Below are 15,503 nucleotides of genomic sequence, written 5' to 3'. Positions count from 1 at the left end.
TTACAAGTAATACTAAATGGAGTGCTCCAGTTAGAAAATCAATAACATCAGATAACAATACAAGACTAGAACACAGGACAGAATGACTAGATATCAACCCAGAGAGAGAAGTCACAAAAATAAATGAAAGCTAAAACACTGAAAATAGGGGAACATCAATACGTATATACAGACATCAATATGTGAAAGATGACAATATTAAAACAAAAAAGAAGGGCTAAATGATGCAGTTATAGAACTTTTATATGGAGAGGAAGTCAAGATGATATAAAGAAATAACAGATTGGTTTAAACCAGGAAAAACAGAGGTAAATATTAAGGTAACCACAAAGGACACCAAAATAAAAAGAAGAAAAACATAAAGACTCAGCAAATACAAAATCAACAACAAAAAAGATGAAAAGACAATACACAAAGAAAAACAACTCAGCACAGAAAATTAAGTGGAAAGCAGAAACTGTCCACACACGCACACAAAAATACATCAAAATGACAACACTAAACTCATACCTAGCAATAATTATGCAGAATGTAAACGGACTAAATGCACTGACAAAGAGATTGAGATTGGCAGAATGGATAAAAAACCACGATACATCTATATGCTGCCTACAAGAGACACACCTTAGACTCAAAGACACAAACTCAACAGATGGAAAAAAACATATCAAGCAAACAACAATCAAAAAAGAGCAGGAGTAGTAATATTAAACTCTTACAAAATAGACTTTAAAACAAAATTCACCACAAAGGATAAGGAAGGACACTATGTAATGATTAAAGGGTCAATACACCAGAGGAAATAACCATAATAAATATTTACACACCCAAAAACAGGGCTCCAAATAGAGAAACAGACAGCTCCACAATAATAGGAGAAGACTTCAAAACAACACTTTGGGTTACAGACAGAACATCCAGAGAGAAGCTCAATAAAGACATTGAAGGTCTAAATGCCACAATCAACTAACTTGACCTCATAGACATATACAGAACACTCCACCCAACGGCAGCCAAGTACACTTTCTTTTCCAAAGTACATGGAGCATTCTCCAGAAAAGACCACATATTAGGCCATAAAGCAAGCCTTAACAGAATCCAAAGTATCAAAATATTACAGAACATCTTTTCTGACTGTAATGCCATAAAGATCAAAATCAGTAACAGAAAAAGCAAGGAAAAAAAGTCAGACACGGAAATTGAACACCTTGCTCCAAAACTTTATCGCCACTCTTATTCAACATTGTACTGGAAGTCCTAGCTGGAGTAATAAGACAAGAAAGGGAAATAAAGGGCATCCAAATTGGACAGGAAGAAGTAAAACTACCCCCATCCGTAGACAATATGATCCGATACACAGAAAATCCCAAAGAATGCACAAGAAAGCTACTGGAACTAATAAAAGGCTTCAGCAAAATGGCAAGGTACAACAAGATCAAGATGCAAAAATTAGTCGGATTTCTCTACATTAACAAAGAGAATTGTGAAAAGGAAATCAGGAATACAATACCATTTACAATAGTGCCCCTCCCTAAAAAAGATAAATACTTAGGAATACCTAGGAATAAACACCTACATGGCCAACTGACTGGAAGAGATCCATATCTATGCCTATTCCAAAGAAAGGAAATCCAGCCAAATGCAGAAATTATCGAACAATATCATTAATATCACACGCAAGTAAAATTTTGCTGAAGATCATTCAAAAGCGGCTGCAGCAGTACATCGACAGAAAACAGCCATAAATTCAAGCCAGGTTCAGAAAATGACATGGAACCAGGGATATCCTTGCTGATGTCAGATGAATCCTGGCTGAAAGCAGAGAATACCAGAAGGATGTTTACTTGTGTTTATTGACTATGCAAAGGCATTTGACTGTGTGGATCATGACAAATTACATAACATTGGAAAGAATGGGAATTTCAGAACACTTAGCTGTGCTCATGAGGAACATGCACTTAGACCAAGAGGCAGTCGTTCAAACAGAACAAGGAGATACTGAGTGGTTTCAAGTCAGGAAGGGTGTGTGTCAGCGTTGTATCCTTTCACCATACTTATTCAACCTGTATGCAGAGCAAATATGTGAGAAGCTGGACTATATGAAGAACGGGACACAGGGATTGAAGGAAGACTATCAACAACCTGTGTTATGCAGATGACACAACCTTGCTGGCTGAAAGGGAAGAGGACTTGGAACACTTACTGATGAAGATCAAAGACCACAGCCTTCAGCAGAGATTATACCTCGACATAAAGAAAACAAAAATCCTCAAAACTGACCCAATGAGCAACATCATGATAAACGGAGAAAAGACTGAAGTTGTCAAGGATTTCATTTTACTTGGATCCACAATCAACACTCATGGAAGCAGCAGTCGAGAAATCAAACAACACATTGCATTGGGCAAATGTGCTGCAAAAGACCTCTTTAAAGTGTTAAAAAGCAAAGATGTCCCCTTGAAAACTAAAGGTGCACCTGACCCAAGCCATGGCGTTTTCAATCACCTCATATGCATGGGAAAGCTGAACAATGAATAAGGAAGACCGAAGAAGAACTGACATCTTTGAATTATACTGCTGGCGAAGAATACAGAATACACCACAGACTGCCAAAAGAACGAATATGTCTTGAAAGTACAGCCAGAATGCTTCTTAGAAGCAAGGATGACAAAACTATGTCTCACATACTTTGGACATATTATCAGGAGGGATCAGTCCCTGGAGAAGGACATCATGCTTGTTAAAGTACGGGGTCAATGAAAAAGAGGAAGACCCTCAACAGAATGGACTGACAAAGTGGCTGCAAGAATGGGCTCAAGCATAACAACGATCATGAGGATGGCGCAGGACTGGGCAGTCTTTCGTTCCGTTGTACGACTCGACGGCACCTAACAACACCAACGGGAATGTACAGGACTTACACACAGACAACTACAAAACACTACTCAAGAAACCAGAAGAGACCTGCAAAAGGAAAAACATACCACATTCATGGACAGGAAGACTTAACATGGTGAGAATGCCAGTAATACCCAAAGCAATCTATAGACACAATACAATCCTGATCCAAATTCCAACAACATTGTTTAACGAGATGGAAAAACTAATCGCCAACTTTATATGGAAAGGAAAGAGCCCCTGGATAAATAAACATTATTGAAGAAGAAGAGCAAAGTGGGAGGCCTCAAACTACCCAATCTCTGAAGCTGCTACACAGCTACAGAAGTCAAAACAGCCTGGTACTGGTACAACAACATAGATCGATGGGACAGAATTGAGAACCCAGAAATAAATCCAACCACCTACAGACAGTTAATCTACATCAAAGGGTTGAAGACCATTAAATGGGGAAGAGACAGTCTTCACCCAATGGTGCTGGCAAAACTGGATATTCATTTGCAGAAAACTGAAAGAAGATCCATACCTCATCCCATACACAAAATCTAACTGAAAATGGTTCAAAGACCTAAATGTAAAACCTAAAACTAAAAAGCTCATGAAAGAAAATGTAGGGGCAACGCTAGGCATCCTAATTTTGGCATAAATAGAATATCAAACATAAGTAAAAATGGACAAACTCTAGAAGATAAACGAGATAACTGAGACCTCCTAAAAATCAAATCCTTATGCTCATCAAAGGCTTTTCCAAGAGTGTAAAAAGAGAACCTACAGGCTGGGAAAAAATCTTCAGCAACAACGTATCTGATAAAGGTTTTATCTCTAAAATATACAGAAAATTGCAATAATGCAACAATAAAAAGAAAAGCAACCCAATCACAAAATGGACAAAGGACATGAACAGAAACTTCACCAAAGAGGACACTCAGGTAACCAACAAATACATGAAAAGATGCTCATGATCATTAGCAATGAGAGAAATGCAAATCAAAACCATGATGACATACCATCTCACCCTTGCAAGAATGGCACTGATGAAAAATTCAGAAAACAACACAAATAGACACAGGAACACCCATGTTCACGGCAGCATTACTCACAATAGCACTAAGATGGAAACAACCTAAGTGCCCATCAACAGCTGAACGGATAAAAGAAATTATGGTACACACACAATGGAATACTACTCAACAATAAAGAACAAAGATGAATCCATGAAACATCTCACGACATGGATGAATCTGGAGGGCATTATGCTAAGTGAAATAAGTCAATCACAAAAAGACAAATATTGTATGAGACCACTACTACAAAAACTCAAGGAAACATTTAAATATCTTTGATGGTTACTAGGGAGGGGAAGGGTGGGTAGGGGAAATCACTAACTGGATGGCAGATAAGTGTTAACTTTGGTGAAGGGAAAGACAACAGGCAATATAGGGGAAGTTGGCACAACTTGACCAAGGCAAAGCCATAGAAGCTTCCTAGACATATCTTAACACCTTGAGGGAGGGAACTACTGGGACTGAGGGCTGGGGACCATGGTCTCAGGGGACGTCTAGGTCGATTGGCATTACAGTTCATAAAGAAAATGTTCTACAACCTACTTTGGTGAGCAGCGTCTGGGGTCTTAAAAGCTTGTGAGCAGCTATCTAAGATTCTTCTATTGGTCCCATCCCGTCTGGAGCAAAGAAGAATTAAGAAAACCAAAGATACAAGGAAAAATATTAGTCCAAAGGACTAACGGACCACATGAACCACAGCCTCTACCAGCCTGAGCCCAGAAGAATTAGAGAAAGTGCATGGCTACCACCACTGACTGCTCTGAAAGGGATCATAATACAGGGTCCTGGACAGAGCAGAAATAAAATCTAGAACAAAATTCAAATTCACAAAAACGACCAGACTTATCGCTCTGACAGTGACTGGAGAAACCACTGGGACTACAGCCCCCAGACACCCTTCTAACTCAAAAGACAAAACTGTGGAAGTTCACCTTTCAGCCAAGATTAGACAGGCCTACAAAACAAACAATAACACATGTGAGGAACATGCTTCTTAGATCAATCAAGTATATGAGACTAAATGTGCAACTCCTGCCCAAAAGCAAAAATGAGCAGGCAGGAAGGGACAGGGAAACTGGATGAATCAATGCAGGGCACCCGAACTGAAAACAAGGAGAGCGCTGATATGTTTCGGGGATTGCAACCAATGTCACGAAACAATCAGTGTATATATTTTTGAATGAGAAACTAATTTGCTCTGTAAACTTTCACCTAAAGCACAATTGAAAAAAAAAAAATTTTTTTTTTTCCCAGAAAGAAGCTGAACCAAAAAGTGCAAAAATGTCCTGGCAGCATGAATTTCTGGTTCCAGTTGTTCCTAATGCTGAGCAGTAGCTCTGTCCTTTCCATGGCTCAGTGGATTCTGTGGACCTACGTAAACACCCTTTTTTAACTAGTTAGAATTAAGTTTCTATCATTTACAACCAAAACTAACACTACTCCTTTCTCTCCCTCTGTTTCTATATAAAATCAACTTTCAAGTCCCCCAGAGTCTACTTAAGGCTCAAATGTTTCCACTTCTTCTAAGATTGATTTGTTCATTCTTTTGACAGTCCACAGTATATTCAATATTTTTTGCCAACACCTCAGTTCAAATGCATCAATTCTTCTCCTTTTTTCACTACCCAACTTTCAAAAGCATATGAGGTGACTCAAAAGACCATGGCTTCAGTCAGACACACCTTAGTCATTTTTCAAGGTGAAAGAACTGAAGAGAAAATTCAAGTCTCGAGATGGCATTACTGAAGGATTCTATGGGCAATAAATTAAATGATGCAGGAAGCATCAAAAGAAGATGGAAGGAATACACAGAGTCACTTTACCAAAAACAACTGGTTGATGTCTAACCATTTCGCAGTTAGCATATGATCAAGGGTCCAGGAATTGACAAAATATCAGTCGAGACGCTTCAACAAAAGAATGCAACGCTGGAAACACTTACTTGTCTATGTCAAAAAACTTGGAAGACAGCTATCTGGCCAACCAACTGGAAGAGATCCAAATCTGTGCCCACTCTAAAGAATTGTGATTAAGTGAAATGTGGAAATTATTGAACAATTATCATTAATATCACACGACACTGTCTAACTCTTTAACATGGTTTATAAGGACTTATATGATTCTACAGCCTTATTCCTCTCTATTCTCTTTCCCTCCACGCATCAGGATACAATGATTTTCCATTCTTCAGTCATGCTCTGCCTTCTCTTTGTCTTTGCAAATGCCATTGCTTCTGCCTGAAACATTGCCCTTCCCACAGTCCCTTTCAGCTGTAATTTCTTCCCAAGGAGCTTTCCCTGACCCCTCCAGGCTTAGTTAGGTATTCGTCCTATGCATTTCCCCTACCAGAATACTTATCACACTGTTCCATGATTGCCAGTTTATTTATCTGTATTTCCTATTAGATTATACATGTCATGAGAACAGTGGATGTATCAGTCTCACTCCCACTGACTCCTAACAATATTGCATAGTGCCTGGCACCAAGAGGAACTCATTCAATGATTGCATGAATGAGAAGGAGAGTAGAAGGTGTGAGAATACATAAAGTTGCTCACAGACCATATAAAGAATAAAGAAGAAGAGTCAGAAAGAGAAAAGAAGCTAAAGAAGGAGTCAGGAGAGCCTGGAGAGTACAATGTCAAAAAGAATAGTCTTGGGAGTGGATGACCAAAAGTAAAAATGTGCATCTAGTTCAAGTAAGAAGGAACTTGAAAGAATGCATTTATTTGATGTGGCAAAAAGGTATCTTTTTATATCTTTACCAAAGAAGTATCACGGAAGTAATGGGGATAAAAGTCAGAAGGCAGAGTTGAAGGCCAAAGGGAAGCAAGGAATTAAAATCAGTATAAGCACTCCTTGGAAACTCCATGGGGCAGTTCTACTCTGTCCTATAGGGTCGCTGAGTCGGAATCGACTCAATGGCACTGGGTATAAGCCAAAATATAGAGTACTATTTCAAAAAGTCAATCCAAGGGGAAGGAAAAACGAAACTTAAGGAAACAGGGTCAAATATATTTCATTGTCTTTTGGTGTGGAAGAAGAAATTGTGTATGCCTGACAGTATAAGAGAAACTACCAGCAATGGGGGAAAGTTTGACAAGTTCCAAGAGAGAACATAAAGAAGTTTAATTAAGAAAACACCATCAGATTTTAAAACTGTTAAATCATAAGTGAATTTCCCATAAAGTGTTTGCATGCCAACAAAAGGTTAAGGAAAGCTGGATGGTGAAGAAGTTGAGACTAGTATAAAGCTAAAAACTAAACCCACTGCCATGAAGTCAATTCAGACTCATAGGGACCCTGTAACAACCCTATAGTAATGAACATAATAAAAGTATTTTTGGGCATTATTTTAGGATTATACTAGTTTTCTAGTTTTCTTTTTAAGCATCAGGGCCCTTTTTGAAATTGAATTTCCAAGGAGTGCCTGGCGGATTTGAACTGCTGACCCTTTGGTTAGCAGCCGTAGCACTTAACCATTACACCACCAGGGTTTCCATCTTTTTTTAGGGGGGGCATTATTTTAGGATTATACTAGTTTTCTAGTTTTCTTTTGCAGCATCAGGGCCCTTTTTGAAATTGAATTACATGAAGAGGTACCACCACAAAAATATTAGTAAAAAGCAGTTTGACAACAACTGCTGTAAAAAATAAACCTAAAATTCAAAAAAGAATAATGAAAAAAGAGAGATGGAAGATATAAAAAGAGAAGGAAAATATGTCACTCAGTCAAATCCAGGAGATTGAGGTGCCTTAGAAAAGAGATTGGGCATTTCTTCCACTGACATAAAAGAAAAAAGACAAGAAAATATGAGAAGACTCAAATTTTTGAGTTGAAGAGGTAGAAAGCTGAAGAACTTCAGTGGGATGGCTTGGATGTGCTCTAGAAGAGAGTTCAATAATTTCTATTTGCTAGTGGCTGTGCTCTAGAAGCAGCTGCTTAAGAAGCATGTAAGAAATCCTTCTATACCTATTAATTTTTAAAAAAAGATTTTATCATATTTTTAGAGCAGTTTTAGGTTTATAGAAAATTGTACAGAAAGTACAGAGCTTCCCCATATAAACCCTCTTCCCCCTGCACAAGGTTTCTCTATTACTAATATCTTGCATTCATGTGGTACATTTGTTACATGTGATAAACCAATATTGATACATTATTATTAAAGTATATAGTTTACATTAGGGTTCGCTGTTTGTACAGTTCTATGGACTCTGACAAATGCATAACATCATGTGTCCACCATTACAGTATCATACAGAATAGGTTCATTGCCTCAAAAATGCCCTGTGCTCCACCTATTCATCCCTCTTCCCCTCTGGCAACTGCTGACAGATTTTTTTAACCAGTTGTTGATGAGTTGATTTTGACTCATGTTGATCCATGTGTGTCAAGTGTAGAACTGTGTTCCATAGGGTTTTCAGTGGCTAATTTTTCAGAAGTAGATTGCCAGGCCTTTCTTCCAAGGTACCTCTGGATGGCCTCAAACGGCCAACCTTCCAGTTAGCCAAACATTTAGCAGCACCACCCAGGGATTCTGGCTTTTTTTTTTTTTTTGAACTTATCCTTGTATTGTCTCTATAGTTTTACCTTTTTCAGAATGTCTTGTGGTTCGAATCATACAGAAAGTGGCTTTTTCAGACTGGCTTCCTTCACTTAGCAATATGCATTTAAGGTTTCTCTCCTATGTCTTTTAATGGCTAGCTAGTGCATTTCTTTTTATTGCTGAATAATACTCCACTGTTGTTTATCCACTCACCTATTGAAAGGCATCTTCGTTGCTTCCAATTTTTGGCAATTATGAATAAAGCTGCTATAAACACTAGTGTGCAGATTTTCATGTGGATGTACATTTTCAACTCATTTGGGCATAAATACCTAGAGGTACAATTGCTGGATCATATGGTAAGCCTGTGTTTTGTTTTGTAAGAAACTGCCAGACTGTCTTCCAAAGCAACTCTACCATTTTATATTTCCACCAGCAATGAATGAGAGCTCCTATCCCTCCATATCTTTTCCAGAATTTGGTGTTGTCAGTGTTTTGAATTTCAGCCATTCTATTAAGTGTGTAGTGGAATCTCACTGTTGTTTTAATATGCACATTTTTAATGATATATGATATTAACCATCTTTTCATACGCTTACTTGCCATCTGTGTATATTCTTTGGTGAGGTGTCTGTTCAGGTCTTTTGCCCATCTTGAAATAGGGTTGTTTTTTTATTGCTCATTTTTTTTTTTAATTGTACTTTTTAAGTGAAAGTTTACAAATCAAGTCAGTCTCTCACACAAAAACTTATAGCCACCTTGCTATATACTCCTAGCCGCTCTCCCCCTAACGAGACAGCCCACTCCGCTTCTCCATTCTATATTCCCAGCTCCTGTCCACCTCTGCCTTCTCATCTCGCCTCCCGACAGGAGCTGCCCACATAGTCTCCTGTCTCTACTTGAGCCAAGAAGTTTACTCCTAACCAATACCATTTTCTGTCTTATAGTCCAGTCCAATGCCTGTGTGAAGAGTTGGCTTTGGGAATGGTTCCAGCCTTGAGCTAACAAAGGGTCTGGGGACCATGACCTCCAGAGTCCTTCTAGTCTCTGTAAGACCATTAAGTCTGGTCTTTTTATGAGAATTTGAGGTCTGCATCCCACTGCTCTCCTGCTCCATCAGGGATTCTCTGTTGTATTCCCTGTTAGGGCAGTCATTGCTGGTAACCGGGCACCATCTAGTTCTTCAAGAATCAGGCTGATATAGTCTCTGGTTTACGTGGCCCTTTCTGTCTCCTGGGCTAATATTTACCTTGTATCTTTGGTATTCTTCATTCTCCTTTGCTCCAGGTGGGTTGAGGCCAATTGATGCATCTTAGATGGCTGTGTGCTAGCGTTTAAGACCCCAGGCTCTACTCACCAAAGTGGGATGTGGAATATTTTCTTAATACGTTTTGTTACACCAGTTGACATGGATGTCCCCTGAAACTATGGTCTCCAGACCCCCATCCCTGCTACTCCGGCATTTGGTTGTATTCGGGAAACTGCTTTTGGTTTAGTCCAGTTGTGCTGACCTCACCTGTATTTTGTGTTGTCTTTCCCTTCAACTAAAATAGTTCTTGTCTACTACCGAATTAGTGAATACCCCCTCCCTTCCTCCTCACCCTTGCAACCATGAAAGAATATTTTCTCCTGTGTTTAAACTTTTTCTTGAGTTCTTATAATAGTGGTCTCATAAAATATTTGTCCTTTTGCAGCTGACTAATTTCACTCAGCATAATGCCTTCCAGATTCCTCTATGCTATGAGAAGTTTCACGGATTCATCATTGTTCTTAATCATTGGGTAGTATTCCATTATGTGAATATACCATAATTTATTTATCCATCTGTTGATGGATTCATCTGTTGGTTGCTTCCATCTTTTTGCTATTGTGAACAGTGCTGCAATGAACATGGGTGGGCATATATCTGTTTGTGTGAGGGCTCTTATTTCTCTAGGATATATTCCAAGGAGTGCAATTGCTGGATTATATGGTAGTTCTATTTCTAGCTTTTTAAGGAAACGCCAAATCAATTTCCAAAGTGGTTGTACCATTTTACACTCCCACCAGCAGTGTATAAGTGTTCCAGTCTCTCCACAACCTCTCCAATAGTATTTTGTGTTTCTTGGATTAATGCCAGCCTTGTTGGAGTGAGATGGAATCTCATCGTAGTTTTGATTTGCATTTCTCTAATGGCTAATGAACGTGAACATTTCCTCAGGTATCTGTTAGCTACCTGAATGTCTTCTTTAGTAAACTGCCTGTTCATATCCTTTGCCCTTTTTTTTAATTGGGTTACTTGTCTTTTTGTTGTTGAGTTTTTGCAGTATCATGTAGATTTTAGAGATCAGGCACTGATAAGAAATTTCATAGCTAAGAACTTCTTCCCAGTCTGTAGGTAATCTTTTCACTATTTTGGTGAAGCCTTTGGATGAGCATAGGTGTTTGATTTTTAGGAGCTCCCAGTTATCTAGTTTCTCTCCCGGTGTTTGTGCATTGTTAGTAATGTTTTGTATACTGTTTATGCCATGTATTAGGACTCCTAATGTTGTCCCTATTTTTTCTATCATGATCTTTATCATTTTAGACTTTATATTTAGGTCTTTGATCCATTTTGAGTTAGTTTTTGTGCATGGTGTGAGGTATGGGTCTTGTTTCATTTTTTTGCAGATGGATATCCAGTTAAGCCAGCACCATTTGTTAAAGAGGCTGTCTTTTTTCCCATTTAAATGACTTTGGGCCTTTGTCAAATATCAGCTGCTCATATGTGGATGGATTTATGTCTGGATTTTCGATTCTGTTCCATTGGTCTATGTTCTATTGTTGTACCAGTACCAGGCGGTATAATAGGTTCTAAAATCAGGTAGTGTGAGGCCTCCCATTTTGTTCCTCTTTTTCAGTAATGCATTACTTATCTGGGGCCTCTTTCCCTTCCATATGAAGTTGCTGATTTGTTTCTCCATCTCATTAAAAAAAAATGTCGTTGGAATTTAGATCAGAATTGCATTGTATCTACAGATCGCTTTTGGTAGAACAGACATTTTTACAATGTTGAGTCTTTCCACCCATGAGCAAGGTGTGTTTTTCCACTTATGTAGGTCTCTTTTGGTTTCTTGCAGTAGTGTCTTGTAATTTTCTTTGTATAGGTCTTTTACATCTCTGGTAAGATTTATTCCTAAGTATTTTATTTCTAAATATTTCTTGGGGGCTACTGTAAATGGTATTGATTTGGTGATTTCCTCTTCGATGTTCTTTTTGTTGGCTGTCCTAATTATCTAGTGCCGCCATAACAGAAATACCACAAATGGATGACTTTAACAAAGAAAAATTTATTTTCTCACAGTCTAGTAGGTTATAAGCTGTTAGCCCCAGGGGAAGGCTTTCTCTCTCTGTCAGCTCTGGAGGAAGGTCCTTGTCCTCAATCTTCCCCTGGTTGAGGAGTTTCTCAGGCACAGGGATCCCATGTCCAAAGGATGCACTCTGCTCCTGGTGCTGCTTTTTTGGTGATATGAGGTCCCCCACTCTCTGCTTGCTTCCCTTTCCTTTTATCGCTTGAGAGATAAAAGGTGGTACAGGCCACACCCCAGGGAAACTCTCTTTACCTTGGATTAAGGAGATGACCTGAGTAAGAGTGTTGTTACAATCCTACCCTAATCCTTTCAACATAAAATTACAATCACAAAAGGGAGGACAACCACACAATACTGGGAATCACGGCCTAACCAAGTTAACACACATTTTTGGGGGGACACAATTCAATCCATGACACACTCCAACTAGGGCTGTCAGATAAACATAGGATGCCTCATTAAATTTGAGTTTCAGATAAACAAAATATTGTATGGGACATACTTATTCTAAAATATTATTGGTTGTTAACTGACATTCAAATTTAACTGGACATCCTGTATTTTTACTTGCTAAACCTGGGAACTCTAACTCCCTTCTAGCTTGCTTTTCTGTCCTTCAGAATCTACTGATACGATGGTGAGCAAATGACACTCTCTCTACCCTTATGAAATTTACAATCTAATGGAAGAAGCACGGCTCCTTGCAGTTTTCCTTCCTGGCCCTTACCATGACTCAAAATTATATATTTGTGTTGTTATATGGCTAATAACTGAACCTGTAATAGTCTCTACCATAAGTCTATAAGCTCTTTTATGGATAGGTCCATATCTGCTTAAATTATACATACCCACTGCCCACTGCTCTCGAGTCCATTCTATATTCGCTGACGGGCTACCAGGAACCACTGAACCATGGAGATATTAACTGGAGCTACTAACAAAAATGAAAGTCATAATTACTGTCCTCACAGGGGTATACGATGAGGAGGTGTTATTGAAATATCCCATGGAAATAATTTCTTTTATTCCAGAGGCAATCAGGTGAATATCTCATGCCCATTTCAAGATGACTCTAATTTCACTTCAAAATACACATTTTCCCAAAGAAGAAACCAGTCTAAATGACAGTCTACATGAACTACATGTAGTCCTCACCTGCACTGGGACCAGACGAACTAGATGGTGCCTGGCTACCAACTGTTCTAATCAGGGCCACAACAGATGGATCCTGATAGAATGGGAGAAAAATGTGGAAAAGAACCTCAAACTCCTTAAAAAAACAAACAATCCTACCCACTGGGCTGGTTGAGACTGAAAGACTTCCTGAGATGACTGACCTGAGATACTCTTCAAACCTTGAACTGAAACTAACCCCTGAGGTAACCTTGTTGCTAAATAATAAAATGGCTCAAAAAATATTACCTATGATTACTGTGCTCCTTTAAAAAATTACCTATATGAGACCAATCAACAATTACTCTAAAACAAAGATGAGAATGTAAAGGGGCAGGGAAACTAGATTAATTGAAACAGAACAACCAGAATGGAAGTAATGAGCATGTTCACCCATCGTGAAGAATGTAATCAATGTCACTGAACAACTTGTGTACAAACAGTTGAATGGGAACCTAAACTGCTACGTAAACCTTCACCGAAAACATAATAAAATATTACTTTCAAAAAATGCACATCAAGGATGGTGCAGTGTTTCATTCTGTTGTACGTGGGGTCACTATGAGTCAGAATTGACTCAACAGCACCTAACAACAGCAACAGGTACCAACTACAGTGCTAGATGCTTTAAATATACATTATCTCAGCAAACCTCACAAAACAACTGAGAGAGATAAATTTATCAAAGTCACAAGAGGGGAGAGAAGGGCAGATTCTGATAGCAAACTGTCTCAATTTGAATCCCAGCTCCGCTGCTTGTTACTATGTGCCTCTGGACAAGTTATTTTTTTTTTAGTTCCAATTCCAGCTCTTAGCAATTTCAACTAACAAGTAAACAGATTTTCCTAAACATATTAAAGCCGCCAAATGCTAACAGGTTAATGAATAACCAGAAAGACAGGTAAATTTACAGCTACAGCTAAAAACTGCATCTAGGGAAAAAATGGTTCTAACATGAAAACAGGTTAAAACACAAATATTTATATTTAAAAATTCTGATTAGCTTAGGCTCTTGTACCCTACACACAGACACACACACACACAAAAAATGGCATCTTTCCTTCCAACTTATCATTTTCCTCCTTCAATTTCACTTGCTTCTTTTTCCCCCACACCACTTTGTACACTAACCAGTTTCAGAATCACATCCCTTTTACCTGTATTCTCAAAACTACTTTGTTAAAAATAAAAATGTAACTTTGCTGCAATACCAAAAGTGAATTAAAATTATTCATATAGCAAATGTCACTTCAGTTTCCTTCTTAGATATTCCACTATAACATCTTCTGGAAAGACAGATATAGTAACTTAGCAAAAGTCACATTTTAAAAAGTTTACCAATCAAAAATTAAAATTCTGACTAAGATTTGTTAATTCATTTATTCATTTTTTGTAAGAGTATTATGCAAAATATTCAAAGTACACTGGAAACCTAAAACTAGTTTATTCATTTTGGGCACCAATATAACCAAATAAATACACACATATATACATATATGGAGCCCTGGTTCACAGTGGTTAAGAGCTCAGCTGTTACCAAAACGCTGGCAGTTCAAACCCACCAGATGCTCCTTGGAAACCCTATGGGGGCAGTTCTACCCTGTCCTGTAAGGGTTGCTCTGAGTTGGAATCAACTTGATGACAAAGGGTTTGCTTTTGGTTTTTACACATATATACACATACACAGATATACATGTATATACATACACATATATCGACTCAACGGCAGTGGGTTTGGTGGTTTTATATGTACATGTACTTAAATAATAGTGCTCTCACACAGTACATGTCCTTTTGTATGCTTAAATCTGGCATTTTCATGATTCCTCACAGAAAATTGCCATTAACTTTGAGTTTTAAAAAGGATTACCTTCCTAGATTCTGTAGATTAGAAATACATATGAATCCATTCTTTCATCCATGCCTTTCTGCCCAACTTCAAACTGCCAAGCATAAACTGTACTATATACTTCAAAAGCAAATTATCCCACTCAAATTTTTCAGAGGCTAACCTAAAAGAACATTTAAAAGAAATCAACAATTGGACAGTATACTTAAAAAAATTACCACAATTACTTCAGCTTTAGAATTTACATCAATCCATCACGTTACAGTGAAATTATGACAGTGTATTATTTAGGGGACATAGCATACAAATTTAACACAAGTACATGAGTATATCTCAGAAATAGCAAGCGCCTAATACTGAGGCTGACAAATAAGTAATCTATCACAAATTATGAAATTCTTCATAGCTGGAAAAAATTTATTTAGATCAATGACATACTCCTTAGAAAAGACAGAAACACAGAATTTAAAAACTTTTAAGTTACATTAAATTTTAACATTTCAATAGCTGAAGACTTTCAGATTATATAATATCCTGATCAAACACATTACTTGTATTTAAAGAGTATAACACTTAAATCCCTTAGTTCTATATAAAACAAAGTTATCAATATATTTTATTATTAATAAAAATGTTTATCTTT

At 37.9% G+C, this 15,503-nt stretch overlaps 1 protein-coding gene across 5 annotated transcripts in view; it reads right to left on the bottom strand.

Moving 5' to 3' along the window:
• The window catches only part of NFAT5 (nuclear factor of activated T cells 5), a 143,820-nt gene that overhangs the window by 92,914 nt on the left and 35,403 nt on the right, over window positions 1-15,503 (bottom strand). Inside the window, exon 2 of one of the 5 annotated variants that reach the window (XM_049864844.1) lies at window positions 14,882-15,023. The exons of the other annotated variants lie outside the window; for them this stretch is intronic. The gene's annotated coding sequence lies outside the window, so the exon portion shown is untranslated. The remainder of the gene's footprint in view (window positions 1-14,881; window positions 15,024-15,503) is intronic. 5 annotated transcript variants of the gene reach the window in all.

The sequence above is a fragment of the Elephas maximus genome, chromosome 21 (genome assembly GCF_024166365.1).
Source record: "Elephas maximus indicus isolate mEleMax1 chromosome 21, mEleMax1 primary haplotype, whole genome shotgun sequence".
Taxonomy (NCBI): Eukaryota; Metazoa; Chordata; class Mammalia; order Proboscidea; family Elephantidae; genus Elephas; species Elephas maximus.
The sequence above is the reverse complement of the archived record's forward strand: the minus strand, read 5'-3'. Positions and strand labels throughout refer to the sequence as shown.